At 38.1% G+C, this 23,810-nt stretch overlaps 1 protein-coding gene across 4 annotated transcripts in view; it reads left to right on the top strand.

Annotated features, from left to right (window-relative positions):
* Positions 1-23,810, top strand: part of KCNQ5 (potassium voltage-gated channel subfamily Q member 5) — a 639,793-nt gene that overhangs the window by 358,218 nt on the left and 257,765 nt on the right. Inside the window, exon 1 of one of the 4 annotated variants that reach the window (XM_089333022.1) lies at positions 8,630-8,803. The exons of the other annotated variants lie outside the window; for them this stretch is intronic. The gene's annotated coding sequence lies outside the window, so the exon portion shown is untranslated. Of the gene's footprint in view, positions 1-8,629; positions 8,804-23,810 lie in introns of those variants that run through there. 4 annotated transcript variants of the gene reach the window in all.

The raw sequence follows: 23,810 nt of genomic DNA, 5'->3' as shown, positions 1-23,810 counted from the left end.
ATTTACTCCATCAGTTAGCGTTAGCAGGTACTAGACTTGTCTATGTGCTCCCTTTGACTCCCAGTCCCTTCACCATGACCAACTGTGAACTGAAACTGATCACCTGGAACAGTGAGATGGCATTGGTACATGCCACCTCGATGGGATTGAATTGGAATCCCCTGGTATGCTTCCAACTCCACCACTTGGGGCAAGTCAGCCTGAGCATGTCCCAAATTATACATCTCTTCCCTCTCCCATTCCCACCACCATGTTCAACAGGGATCACATTTCAGTTAATTTTCAACACTTAAGAATAACTGTGCATCATTTACAGATCTAAACCAGTCATATTAAGTAGAACAGATAAAAAAAACTACTAAGAGGGATAATGTATTTAGTTGTTCATTAACAGTCAGGGCTATGCTGATCAAGCCACCATTTCCCATAGTGTCCACCTCACTCCAACAGGTTTCCCTCTTGGTGTTCAGTCAGTCGTCACCGATCAGGGAGAACATATGGTATTTGTCCCTTTGGGACTGGCTTATTTCACTCAGCATGATGTGTTCCAGATTCCTCCATTTTGTTGCAAATGACTGGATTTTGTTGTTTCTTACTGCGGTATAGTATTCTAAAGAGTACATATCCCATAATTTCTTTATCCAGTCTATCGTTGATGGGCATTTAGGTTGGTTCCAGGTCTTCGCTATTGTGAATTGAGCTGCAATAAACATTAGGGTGCAGACCTCTTTTTTGTTTGCCAATTTCAATTCCTTTGGGTAAATTCCAAGGAGTGGGATGGCTGGGTCGAACGGTAGGGTTATCTTCAGGTTTCTGAGGAATCTCCAGACTGACTTCCATAGTGGCTTGACCAGTTTGCATTCCCACCAACAGTGGGTTAGTGTCCCTTTTTCCCCACATCCTCGCCAGCATCTGTTGTTGGTAGATTTCTGCATGTGAGCCATTCTAACCGGGGTGAGGTGAAACCTCATTGTGGTTTTGATTTGCATTTCCCTGATTGCTAATGACCTTGAACATTTTTTCATGTGCCTGTTGGCCATTTGGATTTCCTCTTTTGAAAAATGTCTATTGAGGTCCTTGGCCCATCTCTTAAGTGGGTTGTTGGTTTTGTTTTTGTGGAGTTTCTTGATCTCTTTGTAGATTCTGGTTATTAACCCTTTGTCTGTTGCATAGTTTGCAAATATTTTTTCCCATTCTGTCAGTTGTCTTTTCACTCTCCTGACTGTTTCTTTTGCAGTACAGAAACTTCTCAATTTGATGCAATCCCAATAGTTGATTTTGGCTTTGACTGCCTGTGCCTCCTGGGTCTTTTCCAGAAATTCTTTGCCTGTGCCAATATCTTGAAGGGTTTCTCCAATGTTCTCTAGTAACTTGATGGTGTCAGGTCGTAGATTTAGGTCTTTAATCCATGTGGAGTGGATTTTTGTGTAAGGTGTAAGGTAGGGGTCTTGCTTCATGATTCTGTACGTGGAAATCCAATTTTCCCAGCACCATTTATTGAATAGACTGTCCTTGCTCCAGGAATTAGTTTTAGATCCTTGATCAAATATAAGTTGGCTGTAGATGTTTGGGTTGATTTCTGGTGTTTCAATTCTGTTTCATTGGTCTATCCATCTGTTTCTGTACCAGTACCATGCTGTTTTAATTACAACTGCCCTGTAGTATGTCCTGAAATCTGGTATTGTGATGCCTCCGGCTTTGTTTTTGTTGTACAAGATTGCTTTAGCTATTCGAGGTCTCTTGTGCCTCCATATGAATTTCAGCACCATTTTTTCCAGATCTGAGAAGAAGGTCTTCGGTATCTTGATTGGTATTGCATTGAATCTGTAAATTGCTTTTGGGAGAATGGACATTTTGATGATATTGATTCTTCCAATCCATGAGCATGGAAGATTTTTCCATTTCTTGGTATCCTCTTCTATTTCTTTCTTTAAGGTTTTGTAATTCTCATCGTAGAGATCTTTAACGTCCTTGGTTAAGTTTATTCCAAGGTATTTGATTGTTTTTGTAGCTATTGTGAATGGGATTGATCTTAGAAGTTCTTCCTCAGCCATGGCATTGTCTGTGTATACAAAGGCTGTTGATTTTTGTGCATTGATTTTATACCCTGCTACTTTGCCAAACTCTTCTATGAGTTCCAATAGTCTCTTAGTAGAGTTCTTTGGGTCCCCTAAATACAGAATCATGTCATCTGCAAAGAGGGATAGTTTGAGCTCTTCCTTCCCAATTTATATCCCTTTAATTTCTTTTTCTTGCCTAATAGCTCTGGCTAGAACCTCCAGAACTATATTGAATAGCAGTGGTGAGAGTGGGCATCCCTGTCTGGTTCCAGATCTCAGTGGAAATGCTTCCAACTTTTCCCCATTCAATAGGATGTTGGCTGTGGGTTTTTCATAGATTGCTTTGATTGTATTGAGGAATGTTCCTTCCAAACCCAGTTTGCTTAGAGTTTTCATCATGAACGGGTGTTGTATTTTATCAAATGCTTTCTCGGCATCTATTGAGATAATCATATGGTTTTTCTTCTGCAGTCTGTTAATGTGGTGTATCACATTGATTGTCTTGCGCACATTAAACCATCCCTGCATACCAGGGATAAATCCCACTTGGTCTGGGTGGATGATCTTTCTGATGTGTTGTTGCATTCTATTGGCCAGAATTTTATTGAGGATTTTTGCATCTATGTTCATCAGGGATATTGGTCTGTAATTCTCTTTCAGTGCTGCATCTTTTTCCGGCTTAGGAATTAAGGTGATGCTGGCTTCATAGAAAGAATTTGGGAGGACTCCCTCTTCTTCGATTGTTCTGAATAGTTTGAGAAGAATTGGAGTTAGTTCTTCTTTAAATGTCTGGTAGAATTCAGCAGTGAATCCATCTGGTCCTGGGCTTTTCTTTGTTGGGAGGGCCTTTATTACTGTTTCAATTTCTGTCTCAGTTATGGGTCTGTTTAGGTTTTCGATGTCTTCCTGGTTCAATTTAGGCAGGTTGCATGTGTCCAGGAATCTATCCATTTCTGATAGGTTTCCCTGTTTGCTGGCATACAAGTCCTTGTAGTAATTTCTGATGATTCTTTTTATTTCTGTGGTGTCTGTTGTTACATTTCCTTTTTCATCTCTGATTTTATTGATTTGGGTCTTTTCTCTTCTTTTTTTAGTTAGTTGGGCCAATGGGGTGTCAATTTTGTTTATTTTTTCAAAAAACCAGCTCTTCGTTTGGCTGATTTTTTGTAATGTTTTTCTTGATTCAATCCTGTTGATTTCTTCTCTGATTTTAATTATTTCTCTTCTCCTACTAGATTTGGGTCTGATTTGCTGTAGGTTTTCTAGATCCTTGAGGTGAATTGAAAGCTCATCTATTTGGTGTCTTTCCAATTTCTTGATGTAGGCACCTATTGATATAAACTTTCCTCTTAACACTGCTTTTGCTGTGTCCCATAAGTTTTGGTATGTTGTGCTGTTATCCTCATTTACTTCCAGAAAGTTTTTGATTTCTCTTTTGATTTCTTCTATGACCCATTGTTCATTCAGGAGCATGTTGTTCAATCTCCATGTGTTTGCGTATGCTCTAGGGATTCCTGAGTTGGTAATTTCCAACTTCATTCCTTTATGGTCTGAGAAGCTGCATGGTATGATTCTAATTCTTTTGAATTTGCTGAGACTCGCTTTATGGCCTAGTATGTGGTCAATCCTAGAGAAGCTTCCATGTACTGCTGAGAAGAATGTAAAATCTTTAGCTGTAGGATTGAAAGTTCTGTATATATCTGTTAGATCCATTTGGGCTATAGTGTCGTTTAAATCTGCTGTATCCTTGTTGATCTTCTGACCGGATGATCTGTCTATTTCTGAGAGTGGAGTATTGAAGTCCCCCAGTACTACTGTATTGGGGTCTAAGTCTCCCTTTAAGTCCGTTAATAAATCTTTTAGATAAACTGGTGCCCTGTAGTTAGGTGCATATACATTGATAATTGTTATATCTTCCTGTTGAATTGATCCCTTAATCATGATATAGTGTCCCTCTTTGTCTCTCTTAACAGTTTTTGTGGTAAAGTTTATGTTGTCCGATATTAAGATGGCTACGCCCACTCTTTTTTCATTTCTGTTGGCATGGTATATCTTTTTCCAGCCCTTCACTTTCAGTCTGTATGGATCTTTGTTGGAAAGATGTGTTTCTTGTAAGCAGCAAATAGATGGGTTTTGTTCCTTAACCCACTCAGCCAATCGGTGTCTTTTAACTGGACAGTTCAGGCCATTCACGTTCAAAGTGACTAATGATAAGTGGTAACTTTGCCCTGCCATTTGCCAAAGATAAGTTCTAATATATGCTTTGAATTCCCTGTGATCTTTTGCTGTGAGGTTTCCTTCCTTGGTTTCCTTCCTTTACCTTCTTTCATATTGATGACCGTGTTTCTGTGTTTCTGTGTGTAACACATCTTTAAGCATCTTTTGCAGGGCTGGACGAGTGGCAACAAATTCTTTCAATTTCTGTTTGCAATGAAAAGTCTTTATTTCACCTTCATTCACAAATGATAGCTTTGCAGGATATAATATTCTGGGCTGGCAGTTGTTCTCTCTTAGTACCTGGGCTATATCTCGCCATTCCCTCCTAGCTTTTAGAGTTTCTGATGAGAAGTCAGCTGTGAGTCTGATTGGAGATCCTCTGAGAGTAATCTGACGTTTCTCTCTTGCACATTTTAGGATCTTTTCTTTATGTTTCACTGTGGAGAGTTTAATTACAACATGTCGTGGTGAGGATCTCTTTTGGTCGTGTTTATTAGGGGTTCTGTGGGCTTCCTGTACTAGGATGTCTCTGTCCTTCTCCAAACCTGGGAAATTTTCTGCTAATATCTCACTAAAAAGGCCTTCTAATCCTTTCTCCCTCTCCATGCCTTCAGGAACTCCTAGAACCCGAATGTTGGGTTTTTTAATAGTATCCTGAAGATTCCCGACAATATGTTTCAGATTTCTAATTTCCTCTTCTTTTCTTTGGTCTGACTGTATCCTTTCCTGTTCTCTGTCTTCTAAGTCCGATATTCTCTCTTCTGCTTCACCCATTCTGTTTGTAAGGCTCTCTATTGTGTTTTTCATTTGATCTATTGAATTCTTCACTTCAGTCACTATCACAGTTTCCTGTTGTACTAGTTGTTTCGTTTCATTTTGATTCCTCCTTAATATTTCATTTTCACGAGAGAGATTTTCTATCTTGTCCATTAAGGATTTGTGTAGTTCAAGAATTTGTTTTTGAGAACTTCTTAATGTTCTTATCAATTTTTTGAGATCTGCTTCTTGCATTTCTTCTATGTCATCATCTTCATAATCTTGAATTGGGGTGTCTTTTTCATTTGAGGGCGTCATGGTGACTTCCTTGTTTTTATTACCTCGGTTTTTGCGTTTGTTATTTGGCATATTGGAGATATTTGGTTTCTTCACTGTGGTGCTTTTTCTTGTTATACTATGACTCTAGATTAAGTGGACTATCTGTTTTTGATGGAGCCTTAGGGCTTGAGATGGGTGTGGCCTGAGAGCTCTGTTTGGTGTGCCAAAGGTGACACTCCCAGGTTAGGCGTGGTAAATCTCTCTCTCTCTCTCTTTTTTTTTTTTTTTGATTCAAAAGGGAAGTAATTCCGCACAGCTGAACGAAGTTGGAGGTAGTTAGCAGGCAAATGATATACCCACAGGAGCCAGAGATCGGAAGGTCTTTCCCAAGATCCCCACAGGGAATCTGTTTGGCCCTCAGAGTGGGCTCAAATTCTCCTTCAGCCTCCCACTGGGTTGCCAAAGTTACGGAATTGTAGCGTCTCTGGAGAGTGCTCACGTGAATTCCGTGAGTTCTCTCCCCCACCGTCTCTTTTTTCACAGTCTCAGTTCAGTAGCACCACAAATTTACTAGCTCTTAATCTCCTGTTAATTTGCCCCGCCCAGAGTCAGGTTTTTCTGCTAGGCTCAGGGCCGGTGCAGACCTGAGGTCGCTCTGCTTATGACGTATGTCCAAGATGGCGCCTGCTCTTTGTCTTGCTCGCCCTTGAGAGGTGAGCGGAGAGAGAGAAACCCGTGTCCGTACTAGTCACCCTTTTTTCTCTCTCTCTCTCTCTTCCAGTTAGCCTTGTGAACTTCCCCCCCCGGGGGTCGTTCCCTCTAGTCTCCTCTCTCCGCTTGCCTGCCGGTGTCTCGGGCTATTGAGGTTCGGCTCACCTCGCGTTCCAGCGCTGGTGTGTTGAGTCTGCCGCTGATGTCCCGAACTGTGGGCTCCCACGCTCTCCACGCAGGTCCGCTGTGAGTCACGCGTTCCGGAAGAGTTTCTTCTGCTGTTTCCTCCCCTACTCTTCCTTGAACCTGCAGTATCTCCACTTTTATTAAACTATCTCTCCCCAGACTATCAGTGTGCTCCCTTCCTATTCCGCCATCTTGCCGGCTCCCACCACCCCTAAAATTTTATAAAGAAATTTTTTATTATGGCATGATATTATTTTAATAAAATCAGAAAGTGCATATAATTTTTTTACCTCCTACAGTAAAGCTAAATTCTAAACCTAATGCCATTTTGCAAATTTTTTTCCTGCCTAAACTTAGTTAGACATTATGAGAATCAAAGCTAACCTACCAGTTTCCACTTCCTCTGAAATTCCCAATCTTTTGATGGTAACTGCTTCTGTCTCAATAACTTTCTAATGAGCAAAGCTCTTGAAGGCCTTTCTCAGGAATCTTTCCTACCAACAATTCTCTCATTTATCACCCAGCTAAAATTATTGCTTAACAGAATCTTTTTTATTAAAGAGCTCAATTTTGTTATTTAAAATTTGATTGATTGATGCAACAGACAGGGAACTGTCATCCAGTGGTTGACTTCCCAAATTCTTTTGAAGCTGAGAGCTGGGAACCCAATCCAGGTCTCCCACATGGGTGGCAGGGACTCAAGTATTAGAGTCATCTCCTGTGGCCTCCCAGGCTGTGCTTTAGTGGGAAGCTAGGATCTGGATTGTAGCCAAGGCGCAAACCCAGGTTTTCTGATATGCAATGTGGGCATCCTAACTTATATCTTACCTACAATGCCAAACACTCACTCCTCAATTTTGTTATTTCAAATCAAAGATCCTAAATTTGTGTGCTGCACCTAGATTGTAAGCTCCAGAAATAGGTATCTGTTCTGTTTCCTGTTTTTTGTTTCTTCTGAAAACTCAGAACATACTATTGAACACAATAAATGCTTACCAACAACTTTCTAGCAGGCTGGTTCCATTTGATTCTTTCATCCATTAAGGGATTATTTGTTAAGTATCTAATGGATTTGGGGCATGGCGCTAGGGTCTACGTACACAAAATGAGGAACGGAGTTGGTCCCTGCTCTCCTGGATCTTATAATCCAGTAATGGATCTTTACATAATGAGAACTTCTCCAGTCACCCATTTTAGCTAATAAAGTTGCATATGTGTGTATGAAAACATTTCATTATCATTATACAAAAACTAAATAAAAATTTGTCTTTTTCCCAAGTAAGTTTGACTTAGAGGCAGCTAGCTATAAATCAAGATTTTTTTTCTTATGAACTGCTTCATTTGACAAATTGTGAATCATAAGACCTTTCCATCTCTCAGAATAAGAGCTAGTAATTCATCCTTTGCTTCTCTAAGGGGAGAATATTAACTAAATGTGACCAGAGACGTTCATACTGGACACCATATGCATTTTAATAGCTATCTTTCTCATAGGAAATGACATCAACAAATTGTGGAGTGTTTAAATGTCATCAAAATGCAGCTAAATCCATCTTCAATAGCAGTGACTTGTACTAGCCTATCACCTCTGTACTCCTTCATCACAGAATTTGAGGCCAGCCTCCCCCAACCCTATCCCTCTGCAACCTGTCACCAAGATCCTTCTATATCTATACATTTATTTATTTACTTATTTATTTATTTATTTTTATTTGAAGACAGAGAAGCAGAGAAACAGACAAAGGGATCTGGCTCACCCTCACCCCCAAATGCCAACAACACCCAGGACTAGACCAGGTTGAAGCCAGGAGCCCAGAATTTCCTCCAGATCTCGCACGTATTCCCGAGTATTTGAGTCATCATCTGATGCCTCCCAGGATGCACATTAGCAGGAAGCTGGATTGGAAACAAGGGACAAGACTCACACCAGGTTCTCCAGTGTGGGATGGGGGCATCCCAAGCTGTGTCTTAAACTACTGCAGCAAACACTTGCCCCCTTACCTTTTCTGTAACTAAGAAATCTTTAACTGCACCTTCTTTAAGAAACACAAAGACAACTCTCACTTGGTTACCTGTGGAGGTGGTTGGAGAATTGGAATGAGAAGTTTTATGTATTTACATGTTACAGAGTTTTTTTATTTTGGGTGAAAGTATTATTCACTCAAGACAAATGCAAATAAAAATTTAAAAGGAAAATAAAAAGGGAGAGTATTGTGAGAAAACAAGAGTGACTGAAGAAGGCAGCACAGTCAATATTACATCCACAGTCATCAGTCTTTACCTCATCTTTCTGGACTCCAGATTACCCTGAGTGATTTATGAGATGTCAGTTCACCAGCCACCAGGAAAGAACAATAGCAAAGCCGAGTCAACAAAAGGTCCTTGTCATTTAAGTTCAAATTCCTTGGCAACATTTCAGTGTTTCTCTTAGGCAGAACTGAGTACAACCCAGTAAGAATATGAGGTCTTTGAGTTCATCTCCAGGTATTTCATCCAGCTTCCTTTTTTGGGACACAGGACATAGTTCACTAAGACCGTGCCAAGGTTGTGCTTCCAACCATAGATCTGCATTAGAGTCTCATCTGAGAATTCAGGTATGTCACATCCAGACCTGTATGACTTCCGCACTGTTAAAGAGCAAAGTGTGTGAGTGCTGAATGTGGAGAGGGAGGAGAAGTGGAGATAAGGAACCAGAGGATTGGTGTAGGCAGAGGTACGTGGAGAAGCATGAGTTAAAATAAGTACAAAATAATGCCACAGGAAAAATAATTTGAGTAACTAAAACAACATACCTGTGTATCTACTTAGGAAAGGACTGTCTGCTTAGACATTACACACATATGTGTATATTGAAATATCATGGGAAACTCCATAAGCATGTATAGTTTTTATGCGTCATAATTTTTCTTTTATCATTCAGTTAACCAATTAAGTAAACCCCATTTTGTTGGTTTACCTGACAGATACAGGGTTTTTGTTTTGTTTTTCTTTTTGTTTTTTACTTTCAAGGCCAATCTTATCATTACATATTTCCTCTTCAAGACTGTATGATTTCTTCACCTTACTATGTAAGCATAAGAAGGATCTTTAAAAGAAAAAGAAAAAGATGTGTTGCTAATACAATTATGCTTTTGTGGACAAGGAGTTAACTGTATAATTTTATTCTCTGAAGACTTTTCTAATACTCTTTTGTGTGTGCTTATGTTGTTAAAGACTCTCACTTGCTAATCACTCTTGATGATTATAGAAAGTATCACCCCATAGCTATGGGTGGCCGAAATTTTAGCTGAAAGTATAGTGTTGGTACAAAATGTGCTTTCCTAAATGTGCAGCCCCTCTCCAAACAGACTTGGCACCATAGATTGGTTTAAATGGCTGGTTCCATCTGTGTGATAAAACTGTGTCTGACATCTGTTTAAAATGAGCACATGACGCTTGGAAAAGAAGGGCAGACCACAGTATTCAGTGTGATGGACTCTGGGGGCTCCTGCTCTGTGTGTGTATGTGCAAGCTCTCAAGTGCACACAGTTTACCAGTCTTGTCAGCTGTTACTACCTTTTTATCTGGATCCTGTTAACTTGAGATTTGTTCTTAGCTCATGGAAAAGGGCTCCCTTTGTTTTCTTCCCCTAGATAGGAGAAGTCTCTTGGCAGAGTCCTTCAAAGGCAGTTAAGACGGTAGCATCATGGAAATTTGGCAGCAAGTTGAGGACTAGGGCAGATCTAAACATTAGTTTCGGTTATTTTCACAGGCAGTTGTTGTACGATTTTTCACCCCTTTATTTTAGCAGTGAGCATAATCACTCACAACCATCATTCCTAAAGTGAACCCTTGCTTGTCCACTCTTATCATTGTATAGTCTGAGTAATTGTGAAATTTAAATTTAAATTGGATACATAAACATGGCAAAACATGAATAAATCATCCAAAGTCCTCCTGAATTGTTCAGTTTACTCCTCTTTAAAGTTAATACGAAAAGTCAAATTGAGGCCTTTGATTAAATATAAAATTGAACAACTACATTACTTTGATATATTTTATCTCTGGTAATTTTGTCCTTTTGCCTTTTAAATCATTTTTAATTGCTTGAGTACTGCCAAAATGCATGCTCACTCTAATCTATTATAACTACAGGAAAGAACTTTGTTCCTCTAATAAAAGGAAGAAGACATATTTTCTAGGTGATTTAACCCCCTTTACATTGGTTGGGTTATTGGGCGGTGGTACAGATTGATATAGAAAGAATTAGGACCTGGCTCTTCCATAATGTCTCAGATACTAACAATCTTGAAACTGAATTATTTGGCTTTTTGTCTATTGGAAGAACTATGATTGTTATATTTTCTAAAGGTATTATGCATTTAAAAAATTCTCAATGTAAGGCATTCCTTAAAATTTTTTAAAGGATTTATTCTTTTTAAAGGCAGAGTGACAGAGAGACACAGACAGAAAGAGAAAGGTCTTCAATTTGCTAGTTCACTCCCCAAATGACCATTGGAGCAGGCTGAAGCCAGGAGCTGGAACTCCATCCGAGAATCCCACATGTGTAGCAGGGGCCCAGGTACTTTGCCATCTTCTGCTGCTTTCCCAGGTGCATTGGCAAGGAGCTGGTCTGAAGCAGAGAAACTAGAACTTGAACATCAACACTCCCATGGGATGCTAGTGTAGCAGGTAGCGACTTAACCTGCTGTCCCACAATGTCTGCCTCCAAAAATTTTCAGTTGCTAATTTCTTTAGCTTGTAAGTTTAAGTCACCATAGAAACTTTTCCAGTCCTGGAAACTAAAAGAGAAAATCAAGGACTGGCACTAATAAATTTGAGTACATGCTTCCTGGAAACTAAAAGAGAAAAAATCAAGAATTGGCACTAATAAATTTTGAGTACATGCTTCATGCTGAATATAATCAGTGCTTTACATTTACTTTTCATGCTAAATCCTTTACTAAGTTTATCATTTTGTGTAACACTTGCAACAACCCACTGGTGATATCTCTATTTTTTACACACACACACACACATATACACAAAGTGAGGCTCAGAAAGCCACACAGCAAGTCAATGATCAGAAAAGTTTACAAACCAGATTCAAAATAATTTAACAGGCTCAAAATGCAGGCACCTTCAATGTCTAACTCTCCTTTATGTGTAAAAATTCCTTCAAGGATAGAGAGAATAATTTAAACCACATCTAAATAAGAATTCAAGTCATTATGTACCTTAATGGTTGGGGAAAAAGGCTCTAGAGATTTGTGTTTTTTGAGTATCTATTTGATCTCTTTCTTAACATCATCTTACATAGAAGACCTATGTATTCAACAAAGCAAAATTGAGTTACTCTGGTTGAAGGGGATGTGGGGTGGTGGCTAAGCACAGGCTGAAATTCTCAAACTCTGGGTTTCCTCCCTCCCACCAAGAAAGGCTTTTGACATCTTAGGGACAACTGATTTAAGTGATGTCCACTTTTCTGAATAGATAATAGAGTTATTCTTGGTAGACTTCCCAAAAGTTCCTAAAATGCAGTTTACCTACTGGGAGATCTGGATTTGGTCAGACCAGAGAATAATTTAAAAGGCCTATTCAAGCTCATTCCTCTTTATTCATAGAGGTGAGTGAAAACATACACAGGAAAACAACCACTTGTCTGGTCAAATGCAATGAGGTAACAGTGCCCATCCATGCCTCCCAACTTCATACATGAGCTTACAGACAAAAGTGGCACAGAGCCAAGCCATCACATAACAGGGTTGTGGGCAACTAGCCAAGCAGGTGGGCCTATTGGTTACCATGACATTGGTTGCCATAGAAGCACACTGATAAGGGGGATAACAGTGTGGGAACTTGATATCTTCACCTTCCCAAAAGTTTCTCAAGACAACGTGATATAAGCAGATGATTGGAGTACTAGATAGTCAGATTCATTACAGTACATTAGCATCCAGGATGTGACTACTTTAAAATATGGCCTTGAGTGTATCACTTATGGATCTGGATTTTGAGGGTTGACATAGAAACAGTATATCTCACCTACTTCTACACGTGTAGGAAGCTTTTTTAAAATACCAATACCTAGCCCCTACTCCCAGGGCTTCTAATTTATGTTCATCTTTGGATTAAGCCTGAAAGCTATTAATTTTTAACTGCTACCTGACGATTCTAATGTGCAGAGACAATAGAGAGTCCCTGCTCAGTCCCTACCCCCATTTCTCAATTGCTAATTTTCATTGGAATGTACATGAGAACATTTCATACCATTGGGAGCTTAAGGAAGTTTCATTCTCGTGATTATTCATCTTCAAGTGTCCATATTATTCTTGAGTTGTATGCAGTCATATAATTGGCCTTTTCCATGTAAAACTTGAGATAAAGGCTGATAATTTAAGGAGTTCCCCAGGAAAATACTTCATTCTTTTCCTCATCCTCCTTTTCCAATTCATTTCAGTGTTTTCTATCCATCACGCTTGTTAAGTCTTATAAACCATGAAAAAGAAAGCCCTCTTTCAAAATGACTACACTATTTTACCAGATTCCTTAGTGCAAAAGCTGTCTCCAGCACCTGATATAGTAAGTGCCTAGCATATATTAGGTGTATTTTTTTAAATGAATGAAAGCCATCCAATTCTAGCCAATGCAATCTTGAAAATTTAATAACATTTTTTGAGTAGTGTGAAGTCACAAACTATCCATTATAGAAGAATAGCTCGAACATATTCAAGAACAAATGGTTGAATTAGGGCCAGCACAGTGGCATAGAAGGTTAAGCCGACGCCTGCAGTGCCAACATCCCATATGAGTACCGGTTGAAGTCTCGGCTGCTACACTTCTGATCCAGCTCCCTAATGGCCTGGGAAAGCAGTGGAAGATGGCCAGAGTCCTTGGGCCCCTGCACCCACATGGGAGACCCATAAGAAGCTCCTGGCTCCTGGATTCTACTTGACCCAGCCCTGACCATTGTGACAATTTGGGGACTTAATCAGCAGATGGAAGATACCATTCTCCCTCTCTCTCTTCCCACTCCTCCCTCTGTATCTCTACCCTTCAAATAAATAAATAGATCTTTAAAAATGAAAAAGGATGGTAGAGGCAGTCAGTGTTATAGCCTCTCTACCCTCCCCCACCCCTTCACAGTGTTACCAGTTGGGAAGATGAATGGTTTATTTGATAAAATTACTGTACCAAGTATAGGGATTGTCTCAAATAATATATTTAAAAGATGTAGTTAGTAGGAGCATAAAGTTATTATTGTGTTCAATTCATAAACATTGTTTTACAACTTTATATGTGAGGTTTAATATCCTGCCAGTCTCACCACAGAAATCCACTCTAAGCTGCCTCGCATCATAACCATGAGCTCAACTAGCCCTCTCTTCCATCAAATACATGCTCCCTTTCTTGGGTCACAATTTAAATTGTCTGCCAATAAGCTATTAAATTCAAACACTGATTCTATATTCAACAATATGGTAAGGGAATTTAGATTATTTTGTAGAGATACATTAAGGCAAAATAAAACAAAAAAACCATATGAGGCTTTGCATATGAGGTACCCAAAAGTATGTGTTCCATTGATACTGATCAGACTGTGCAGTAAGGTCAAGAATCAAGTAATAATTTAGCAACATAATGGAAGCATCACCCTAATTGGCACTACAGAAATATGATTTCTTACATTTTCAAAGTGCAGGACATTATCTGAAAACAGGAAAATATATGATTACTGTCCATTGGTATCATATTAAGTATCATATTAATGCTCCAATGCCTCAGCTAGGAACATTTTACTAGAAACATCAACAAGTACGAAACTCTTTGAAACCCTTTCTGTGAAAGCTATTTACTGCAGTCAGTGAGAACAGAAAGGTTTAGAAAATGTTTATTCTTCTCTTTTCTCTTATGTACTTCTGAGTTATGTTTCAGTACTTAGGATTTTACCAACCAGTGAATACTCTTTGCTTTCCTTTTATAAAAATAGAAACTTCAAATCAGATTTTTTTTTTGCAGGAAAAAAATGAGTTTAGTAATCTCTGGTCTTATTAGGAGGCAGAACATATATCAATAAGCAGAATAAAATGCAGTTAGCTTGCCAGCTAAGCCTGGACAATAATGATTTTGCAAATCAGAGCTAGAATTCTAGACGCTTTAGCCGGGAATCTTGCCCAGGGCCTTTTTGGCTCTCATTTTTGCTGTTTCATATTTGCTACTTCAATCAAATTAACACTAACTTTCATATTTGGGCAGCAAGAGGAAGAGACTTATAAGTTGCTGGAGTTGAAGAACTCCAAGGAACTCTCCAAGGAACATAGCTCTTGCTTGAGGTCTCAGGTGTCCATATTTTTAGGAAAATGCATATATATGCATTACCTACAAAGATATTCAACACATATCCTTATTCCTAGAAAAATGGTAATTTTATCCATTTTTAAAAAGTTGCTTTGGGGGAAACTCAGACTAAAATTGTTGGGGAATGAAAGTTTATTTATGAGCTTGAGGATCTAGGATATTCACAATACAATTCAAATGTAATTACAGGAATGACATCCTAGAGCACAAGTGTACGAAGTATCTTGAGTGTTTAATTTTTTTAACTGAACTTTCAGCAACAGCTCTTTTCATCTAACACTCTAAGACAAATAAATATAATATAGAGTGATTTTGTGTGGCTGAGATTTTCTGAAATCTTGTCAGCTATGGGCAAGAGTGGAAAGCAATCCTTTGATGCTCATTATTTTGTGTGTGCTGAGTTTTCATGTGTTGATAGCTTAGGATCACAGTGAAAGAATCTTGATAATAAAATCCTTCTGTTGACATTGTCATGAGATCTGAATCTGTCAAATAATAAGAGTGACCAAAATAAGACCGAGTGTTGGGAGAAAGGCCCCAAACAATCCTACAGACATTCAACCACGGTATCACAAGGGCAAATGATATAGATCTAACAGTAAGGAATTCAGACATCCCTGGAACTACCTTAGGTGTCAATTTATAAAAATATTTTTCAAATAGACTTATCTGTTCCCTTATTTTCTTAACTTTTTAACAGATACTTAAGTGTTTTGCTCAGTATTCTATTTTGATATGTACAATTTTTATACAATAGGGGGCTGGCAATTGTGGCATAGCTGGTAATCCACCGCCTATGACGCTGACACCCAATATGGGCACTGCTTCAAGAACCAGCTGCTCCACTTCTGATCCAGCTCCCTGCTAATGCGCCTGGGAGAGCAGTGAAACCTGGCCCAAGTGCTTGGGGCCCTGCATCCATATGGGGGGTCTGGTAGAATCTTCTGACTCCTGGCTTTGGCCTGGTCCACCCCTGGTCATTGTGGCCATTTGAGGAGTGAACCAGCAGATGGAAGATATCTGTGTGTGTGTCTGTCTGTCTGTCTGTCTCTTCTCCTCTCTCTGTAACTCTGACTTTCAAATAAATAAATCTTTAAAAAGTGTATTATCACAGATGCCAGCATGTGGCACAGCAGGTTAAGCTGCCACTCCACAATTCTAGCACCCCACGTTGAAGAGTTAGTATTCTGTTTTATACTTTTCAGCTTACCAATAAGATTATTAACCACTAGGAGTTGTCACTTCTTTATTATAATAATATTTTTAAAGGTTTATGTTATTTATTTGAAAGGCAGAATGACAGAGGGAGAAAGAAATCTTCCATCTGCTGGTTCACTCCCCAGATACCCATACCAGCTAGGGTTTGGCCAGCTGAAGCCAGGAGCCAGAAATTCCATCTAGGTCTCTCACATGGGTCACAGAGGTCCAAGCTGGAGGCATCATCAGCTGCTTCCCAGGCAGATTAGTGGAAGCTAGATAGGAACCAGAGGCGGTGTTCAGTTCCAGGCACTCCAATAGAGGGCGCAGGCATCCTAAGAGGTAGCTTAACCTGCTACACCCCAGTTGCTGCCCTGGCGAATGGTCAATAAAACCTGAATGGGAGTGTGATTTACCTAGTATATTTTCACTTCTATTTTTTTACAGAACAACTGCTGATTTTACTTGAATTAAAATTATTATGTTAATTTATATGACTTTTCTTTCTTGCTAAATCCATAGAAAATAAATTGGCATCTGCATTTCCAATTACGTGAAAACACTTACAATTTAGAAATATGTTATCTAACAAATATACTACTTAAGTGATAGTAAAAAACATAGATATTAAATATTATTTGAACCTTTTATTTGGATTGTTGTAGCTATTAACACAGCTTTTATTTTTAAGATGGACAGCTTAGTTATTTCCTGTCAAGTCAGTTATGATGAGTTTTAATGCCAGGTTGAAGTTCCCATCATTTTCATTATGTGAGAAGATTCAAAAGAATGGATATTTGCTTAATGAATCACAAGTTTGTTATGTTGGCCACTTTTACAACATTAGTTCTCAAGTCAGTGAGTGCCTTGGCAGCTTTGTATTTATTCAGTCAATGGACTCAGTAATTGTAATTGTGCCCTGATAGACTTTTAACTGTAAGCTGTGAAACATTAAGGATGATGGAATCATCTAAATTGCTCATTTTACCCCTCTCAATGACCCTTGCAATTACAGATGGTTTACTATAAGGATGTGCTCAAATCGTTTGTGTTAATCAATAATAGGAGAAAGCCTCGATACTCTCACATCCCTCAGAGTATTTGCAGTCTCCATGGTTTTTCATGATGTAACTCCTATTTATCTGTTGATTCTAAAACAAACCACCTTTATCCATGGTGAAAAAAAGTATTAAAATACAGAGAGACATTATTTGTGTGTGAACTAAAATATTTTATTGATTTCTCAAGCTGTGTCTTAATAAGAAAGTATTCTTTTAAGCTCACATTTTATGTGAATCGATGATAGTGACAAAATTCTGTGCTTTTTAAATAAAGTTGTGATATTTAGGTATTTACATATCTTGAAATTCATATGCAGCCTTTTTACCTATATTTACTAGACCTCATTATTCATGGATTTCATCTTTACAAACGTGCTAACTCACTGAAATTCGTTTGTGAGCTGAAAATCAATATTTACAGCACCTTCGTGCCATGTCCAGAACAGCAGAAAAGTTTTGCCTCCCAGTGGGCAAGTCCCCAGCTGGGTGTGAACAAGTTGATGCTCTGCCTTCGTATTTCAACTGTCATGCTGTAAACACTGTCCCTTCCAAGACCTTTTAACTACTATAATTTTTTGGCATTTCTGTGCTTTTTGTTGATAATGTCACTATTTTGAATGATCCCCAAGGGAGATGTTGAGTGCTGTCTACCACACCTGAGTACAAGGAGGCTGTGGTTTTCCTCTTGTAGAAAATACACGTGTTAGATAAGGTTCTTTATGCATAAGTTATAGTGTTTGCTATATATATTAGCTAGGAGTTCAGTATAATGAATCAACTGTTTGTATGGTAGCATTAAACACATAAAACATGGCCAGATATTGTTCAGTTGATGAAATAGATGTGACTAGAGGCTCCCAGGGTTTAGTCATCCCCCAGTTCAGTATCTATTGCACTTACAAAATGCAACTCTTGACAGTAATGAGAATTTAATGATCTTCTTCCGCTTTTTCCCTTCCTAAAACCCATTTTCCCACATTTCATCATGAACTACTGTGGTCTGGTTGGGACTGTGAAAGGTATCATCAGAGCAAGTGTTATTGTTGTACTGATCACTGCCCCAGAGCATCCAACAATTTAAAGGAGAAAAGTATCCCTGCAGTCTCAAAGTTGTTAACTATTGTTAGAGGCTATTGTAGTTATTGTCAAATCCAAATTTCAACAGTCCAGCTGCTGTTAAAATGTAATATACTGGATGTAGATATTGCCATTTAAATTTTTGAAAAGGCTCATAATATGGTTGAGAACAATAGGATTATATGGCTGGAAAGCTGGTAATACCCAACAAAGTGCTTTCTGTAGAGAGTAACCTGCTTTGTATTTGTGTGAAAGGACTAGGGGACACTTTTCCATGAAATAATAATATCATGGATTTGGATTTATCTAGAAGCAATCTTTTAATTTATGTAGATCAACATCTTGGTTTTATAGAAGAGATACTACTCCCAGAGAGGCTAAAGTGCCTGCCCAAGATCACATGTTGGGATGGAACTTGGGAGATAACTACTGTCTAGTCCAGTAAGTGTCTCCCTCCATTAGACCACACTCTCTGTGACATCCAGAAGTCCATTATAGAGAGCTTACATTTTTACCACCTTGATTTGTCATCCCGAGACCAATAGGAATTTGATTTTGGTGTCTCACAAACATATTATTTTCTTCTTCATTAGTTTAGGAACATTAATGAACAGAAATCAAATCACTAATAACTTGGAATCAGATACATTATCTTTTCACTATTCAAAAGAAAGCAATATTCTGAAAGATACCCTTCTCTTAAATTTGTGGTGACATTTAAATATTTGCTGAATGTTCAGTAGGAAAACAGAAACTCGAGTGTATTCAATTTGAAAGTCATGACTTGATCTTAAGCAGAGCAAGATGAGAAGCACTGTGGGACAGTGGCAAATGCTTGGAGAAGAATTTACTCCAGACAGATTGGGAGTCACTTCCTCTGACTCAGTAACTGGCTCAGCTGATTGGCAGGAACTGCCAGCAGCTGACTTCAATAAAATCCACTCAATTATGCCTTAAAGACTTGTTGTTTTTGGAGGGAGTCGAAGAAATCAAGGAGAATGAGAACTGATTTGTTTTATGTCTTGCAGAAGTCAATGGAAGATATATTTAAGGTTCAATATTACTTCTGTACATTTTGTTATATGAAGCAAAAATTTAGCTTTGCCTCCTTTTGGCTGTGACAAAGGACAAAATCCGCAGTCAGAAGTTTTCCATTAGACTCCATTCACACGTAGGAAATAAACTGCCATAAATGTAATGGCATTACTCTTAGGGTTTTATTTTCCACCTTTTTTTATCACCCCCTTTAGGATTGAAACACATTTCTTGTTGTATAAAATTTTACTCCATAAATTTTTCAGGTTCTTGCAAGTGTTTGATAATCAGTCGCCAGACCCTTTCTTTGTAATGCCTTTTGATCTGTATAGGGAAAGATAATGGCATTGTGTAATTTTAACATGTACATTTAAAACAAAAGGTATCCTTTATTTATTTAGAGGAAAGTCAATCAATCTGACACATATTTGTCTTTATATTTTTTATTCCTTTCTTCTTATTTTCCTTCAACCTTGTGAAACAATCAACAATATTTATTAGGTACTTGGACATTTTCAGAACTGTGCTGTGCACTGCAAAAGTGTCTCAAAAGAAATGAAAAATGTGGTCCCCGTTCTCAAGAATGTAGTGCTTTCGACACCAGGTTCTAAGAAACATTAACTGTCACTCAAAATATCTGTACAAAGATAAGTAGACTGGTGTTCTTTGATCCATATTTTAGAAACATGGCATACCAGAATCTTCTCCTAGAACTTTGCCATTCACATTAGAAGTTAAAGGTATCTCAGAAGTTAGGTGACAAAGGAAATCAGTTACTGTCATTGAACCCAGCAGTCCCTAAATGTGTTGGACACAGTAAGACCTATGATAATTTCGAAGCTACTGGTGCTTTAAAGAAAATAGTTTGGAAAATGTTGAATTAGAGAATCACATGAGACACATTAATATTAGCATTTGAATGCAAACTCATATGCTGAAAATGTGGAGAAGAGAAAAATCATTATGGTCTAGGCTAGTGAGGAAAAACATCTCAAAGAAAGTTGGACTTTAAAAGAGGTAAAAGGATAGTTGAGAAAAGTAGAACACTGGAGGACGTAGGGGAAGCTTGGATTGTACCTCCCAAATTGTTGGCATCCATTATTTAGCAGACCAGCGCAAATGTGCAGACAGCGATTACCAAGGACTTTGTATACACTATATTGTTTGTATGCTTGTTTTTATAAATGGGGCTTATTCTTTTTTTAAGGTTTTCTTTATTTATTTGATAGAGTTACAGGTAGAGAGAGAGGGAGAGACAGAAAGAAATATTTTCCATCCACTGGTTCACTCCTCAAATGGCCATAATAGCCAGAGCTGGGCCAATCCAATGCCAGGAGCTTCTTCTGAGTCTCCCACGCTGGTGGAGGGGCCCAAGCACTTGGGCCATCTTCCACAGCTTTCCCAGGCCACAGCAGAGATCTGGATCAGAAAGGGAGCAACTGGAAAATGAACCAGCGCCCGTATGAGATGCCGGTGCTGCAGGCAGAAGCTTAGCCTACTACTCCACAGCGTGGATCCCATGGAGCTTATTCTTAAATCAGATGGTCTTTTCCCAAACTCACTGAAGTCTGCCTGTCAGATTAACACATGATATGTATGCTCTTCATTTTCATTATATATACATGCATGCATAAACACACACACACACACAAAGATTTATAGCTTGGCCAAGAAACCCCTCATTGTAAACTTGGGCAGCATCTGTTGCTTCTTCATGTCTCAAGTGTGGCTGACTTCAGGAATAAGAATAAACAATGTGGTCTCTTACTAAGTTTCCTTTTTGGCTTACTCACCCAATCAGCATGTCATGACTTTGTACCAGAAACTAAGGTGTTGAGGAGTAACCTGAGGATAACCAACTTGAGTTTCCTACTTAAAGTTTGGCTTTAGTCAGAACTATTTAGTTGCTCCTCAATTTCACTGTACTTATTTATTTTTTAAATGTTATACTAGAAATATAACAAATTCGGGTATTTCTTAAAGAAGCTATTTATGCCCCCCCAAAATGATTCATTTTTAATCTAAGAAGGTAACTGAGCTGATAGTCCTCTAGATAAAGGAAGTGTTTTATAATACTATTTTCAACTTTGGAAGTCATTTTCCCCACATCTTTTTAAGATATTGTTCTTTGTGCATCTGAGAAGACATACATGAATTTTGTATTGGAATTATGTAAATGTGCACACATATATACACAACAAAGTATAAGCATAATACAGATATTGCATGTTAGGTTGTGCCATGTAAAATGGCAGAAATGGGATTGTTTCTCACCTACAGTGATGGCCATTCCATATGGTTGAACTTGATGGCTTAGCTCAATCATTAGTAAGTGGCCTTTCCTCTTTTGGGCAGAGAGCCTGACACTTGGCATTGGCATAGAATTTTGTTTTTAGAGAAACTTTTGAAAAATTTTATTTGAGATACAGAAAGATGGACAGACAGAGAGTAAACAGAGACAATCTTCCCATTTTCTGGTTCACCCCCCAAATGTCTGCAACAGCCCAGGCTGGTCCAGGCCCAGGCTAGATCAACACTCAATCCAGGTGTCTCATTTGGGTGAGAGGAACTCAATACTCGAGACATCATCTGCTGCATCCCAAGGTGCACATGATCAGAAAGTTTAAGAGCAAAGCAAGTTCTTGAACTGAGGTGCTCCAATATGGGATATAGCATCCCAAAAAATCTTATCCCAAATATCTACTCCACGATAGGATTTTGACTCTCTTCATATTCTCAGCTTGGATCAGAATGCCCTTTATGTCTCCTCCATTATTAGTATAATCATTCTCTTGTTTTCTATCACATATTATTGAACAAAAAGATTACTTATCTACTATCTTGGTTTGTAAATTCTCAGACATCAGACCTTAAAGATCAAAGAAATCCCTGTGTTGAGTTCAGTATCATGCACACAGAATTCATCAATCTTTGTTGTCCTTTTCCTATTATTGATCCCTATTTCATTAAATTTGATGTTGTCCAAGAGTATGTAGATGATCTTAGAAATTCAGGTATCTGATAGGACTCGTTGACAACCAGTGGTTATCTGATGTCACTACTGAAATACTTAGCAAGAGTTCTAAAGTTTGCATAGAAGACTGGTCTGACAAACACTATCAATAAAATTCTTTCCTTCCTTATAATTCAAACATGCCTGTTACTATGTTGTATACTATATTTCATTCTTCATTAACATCCCCCTACTATGACTACTGATCAAAATAACTACTAGCTCCAGTGGATTAAGTGTTAAAATCTTGTTGTGACTGTTCAATAGCTATATTACCACCACGTGTTTATTACATATGCACATCTATACAATACCAAAAAAACTAAAAATCAAAAATTACAATTGGGTTTTTTTTCCATACGTGGTTTCAGTAATATCAACTATATCTACCCAGGTGAGGAGAATTAGACTTTAAGAACATATTAAGTATAATCTAACAAGTTTTCAAACAGACTTTTCTTTTTAGTAGAAATAGGAACAATCACTTGTTATGGTTTTTCCATGATGTCAAAGACTGCACTGCCTTTCTGGCTGCTGGTACAGTTGCTAAACATGAGAACATTTGCCATAGCTCCTACCACACTGCTATCGATCTGAACACACTCTGCCTTGAAGGAAGCCAGTTTTCATATTCTTCCCTTAACAACCTACTGTAGAATAGACATCATCTTGCAAGGACTTGTATTTGCTAATACTAGTAAATAAATGAATATCTGTTTGTCATGAAGTATGGTATGTAACCAAATCAAAAATAATTATTGAGCTACTTCTTTGAATAAGATACTTGTGGTTAAAATTGGTGCCTACTCCATGTTCAATTACTTTCTATTAGATTCAAAGGAGTAAGCTGAAGGCCCACTCTCAGGGATTTTATAATCTTCCCAAAAGCATAAAATTTCATCACATATGGATGTAAATCCTCACTACACACAACACCTATTACTTCACTTTACAGATGAAGAAATTAAAGCTGAGAAAGAGATTTGCCCATGGTTTGGTTGGAAGCTAGGAAGTAATGAAGCAAATCTAAATTCCAGATCTTCTAATGCCTATTTAAGTATTAGTTCCACCAAAGCTCCCTAAATCGCTAAATCAAACTGAAAAGGAAACACCTTGGCCAACAGAAGAAAACAGTAGCCATTCATTCATTCATTCACTGATGGCTCATCTGGGAAGAAAAATTTTTCTGACTTTCTGCAATATATGGTCCTAGTTAATAGTTTCTTTGTTGTATGTTACTCGTTACTGCAGTCGTATCATATTGATAGAGCTGTAAATTTTGAATTAGTTAAAAGAAAATCCTATGTCTTGAGAAATTTTATGTTTCTCAGTGGAAATAAAATTTTAAAACCTTGGGGTCATGGGAAATCTTTGTGCCTTCCTCTCAATTTTTCTGTGAACCCAAAACTGCTCTAAAAAAATAAGATGTTTAAATAAAATCCTTGGAGTCAACAGTACTTTATTAGAAATGCCATAGATTTTTTTAAAGTATTGAATGTTGGAGAGTTATTCTCAGAAGCACTAAAAACAGTATGTATGTTTGTATGTGTGTGCTATAAAGAATGTGACCCCCCCTTTTTACCAGTTTAAGGTTTTACAGAAATCCTTTAAAAATCAGATTATTGTGGAAAATCATTTTGAAACTGGAGATTATAGAGTTGCTTTGTTGCACAAAGTTTCGTGAAAAAGGAGAAATGCTCTAGAAAACTTTATTCAAGCACTTAGAATTCTACAGTAATATAAAAGTTGCCTAATGCTCATTCCAGATAACAGAATCTGGTTGATTGCTTATTACTTTTCTTTCAATTATGGTTTTCCACTAAGTAGCATTAAGCAGAGAAGACAAAGATCAAATACTTTTCTGATCAGTTAATGCTTATT

The sequence above is a fragment of the Oryctolagus cuniculus genome, chromosome 5 (assembly GCF_051225735.1).
Source record: "Oryctolagus cuniculus isolate XC-2025 breed Fujian yellow rabbit chromosome 5, ASM5122573v1, whole genome shotgun sequence".
NCBI lineage: Eukaryota > Metazoa > Chordata > Mammalia > Lagomorpha > Leporidae > Oryctolagus > Oryctolagus cuniculus.
The sequence above is the reverse complement of the archived record's forward strand: the minus strand, read 5'-3'. Positions and strand labels throughout refer to the sequence as shown.